Source organism: Gossypium hirsutum, chromosome A08 (genome assembly GCF_007990345.1).
Source record: "Gossypium hirsutum isolate 1008001.06 chromosome A08, Gossypium_hirsutum_v2.1, whole genome shotgun sequence".
Lineage (NCBI taxonomy): Eukaryota > Viridiplantae > Streptophyta > Magnoliopsida > Malvales > Malvaceae > Gossypium > Gossypium hirsutum.
Window position 1 is genome coordinate 94,192,211 of NC_053431.1, and position 2,654 is coordinate 94,194,864.

Below are 2,654 nucleotides of genomic sequence, written 5' to 3' on the forward strand. Positions count from 1 at the left end.
CTATTAGCCTGTCATTTGGCAGCTATGTTGCATATATCTAATACGTGCCGTATACGGTACCATTTGGTGTGTAGGGTTGGATGGGTTGATTTTGTCCCCATACTTGGTGTGTGGGGTTGGGTGGGTCGATTTTATCTCCACATGGTGTGTTTGGTTGGACGGAGATGGTGTGCAGGGTTGGTGGGCATTACTGTTTTGATTGATATGCATGTATGTCTATATTGGCTAAGGCCCGAATATACCTGATACTGTTCTGAGTGGGCTAAGGCCTACACTATTCTTGTTAAGAGCTCAGGCTTGATTATGACTGTTTGACTGCTATCCGTTTACATGCATGCTTTATTGTGGGGATGTGCACATTGAGTTTGCGAAAACTAACCCCTTATTTTGTTTGTCTGTCAGGTAATCCCCAGCAGTAGGTGGATCGGTGCAGCGGAAGGGCTCGATACAACAGAAAGGCTCGATAGTGACCACTACTACATACACTTTGGTTTTATAGGTTTTTAATGTTTTTATTATATTAATTGCTATTGTTGGGAGTAATTATGTAATTTCTGGTCTCAGACTGTTTGGTGTAAGTTCATAATTTTGAAACACTCTTTATGGATTTTGGAACTGCAGCTTTATTCGTTCTTAAGCTTCTCCGAACTAAGAAATGTTTTCAAGATAATTAATCAATATATGTTTTCTGAGTTAAGAAAAAGGTGGTAACTGGAACGGTATTTGGGAAAACACGGTTTTAAATACTTTCTCATGTGACTTCACCAGATTCGACAATAATGTCTAGGCTGAATTTGAGATGTTACAAGTATCTTAGGAACTAAATAAAAATATTGAAAAAAGATTAAAAAAATAACTAAATTACATGCCAAAATAATACATAGTCATCAAGGAAACGTAACATGAATCATCAAGCTCATTCTCAAGCATCAAAATGTCCACAATCAAAGTCCAGAAACAACATCAACAATTCATAAGTCTAATCCCAAAATGGTAATGATAATAATAACTAAACCTACATTGTCTTTATTCAAAGTGTCCAAAAATCACAAACTACCTACTCGAAAGTTATGCTTTGGATAGACCACCACTCTTGCCCACTCACTCCTTGGATGCACTACTAGCCTACAAGTTTTAGGAAAAGGGTGTAAGCTCTTTCAAGCTTAGCGAATGTTCAAAAGTACTACTAAGGATACAAAATAGCATAAGTTAAACAAGAGCATACTAAGGCACAATTGCATCTTCATTTTCATGAAGACAAAAGAATGGTTTTATGTTTCATTATCTCACTAGTTTAGCATATTCTTTCACATGTATCCGTACACAGCATAATTCATATATAAACCACATAATGATAATTTGGTAACTTGGGGTTATGAAATATATAAGTGGACTCAATCACCACACAATGGATAAATAGATCTCCATCACACAAATGACTCAAAGTATAACACCCCTTACCCGGTTCGGCACTGAACCCTAGTAATAGAGTGCTATAGACAAATTAAAATCATTTACATGCAATTTATGATTAAAAATCTCAATTAAATATCTATGCAACACATATAGTTAAGTATAGCAAGGATTCCTACCAAATTTGGGTTTATATCAAGCTTACGGAAGCTTAAAACCAACACATATAGTCGTGTCCCCTGACCGTGTGGAAGGATAAGGCCATGTAGGATGGGACACATGATCGTTTGGGTAAGCCGTGTAACTCAGTGATGCCATGTGGGGCTAGAGTCACACGGCCATGCGAACAAACGTGTAACTCAATGATGTCGGGTGGGTCAAAAGTGCAAATATTCAAAATATATCACATGATCGTGTTGTTGGGTTGCATAGCATACTATGGCCATGTGCACCGAATATCATCCAAAACCTATAGACCCAATAATCGAATTTGAGTATTAGGTGTTACGTCCTATAACAAATGTAACTTAACCTTTTGCCTATGTAAAAGTTCTATCTAAGAATGTATTAGAGCCTTTTATGGGTGTATATTGTATGGTTATATTTACAATTCATGATAATAAAATTTTAGTATCCTCTACTTTATCTTCCAGTCTACTGCAAGCACATTGAAATGCTACTTAAACAACTTATGCTCTAACTTGAACTTGCCACTTAACTTCCTTTGTAAGCATAACAACCCATCATGCCACTTCCTTTTGGCGTAGCCTTGGCATTGTCCCTCCTGGTGCATACTTCTTTGCAACCTAATAACCTCAAAGAGCAGCTTAACCTTTAGATCCAGCATTTAGTAGGATTTTACAACCTTTATAACAACCCATTTTTCAGTGGTGTCGGAAACAGTGGTTTCCGGGCCACAAATCCAACAAGCGAGTCTGTAAATATATTTACGAGTCAAATATAACAATATATTGAATTTTGATTTGAAATTTTTGTTAAGTGAATAAATAGTTAGGTACAAGTGGTTTGTCCCTAAAGTTAGATGGTTTTGAAAAATGAGGTATCATGACCTCATTTTTGTAAATCAAGGCCATAAATATTTTTATTAAATATTTATGGAGTGAAAATATAGGTATTGAAGTTTGGTCCAAAAATTTTAACATTTAGATAGTTAATTAAGTAAAAAGGACTAAATCGTAAAAGCCACAAAAATTAATCATTATGAGTTTATTAATGCTTAA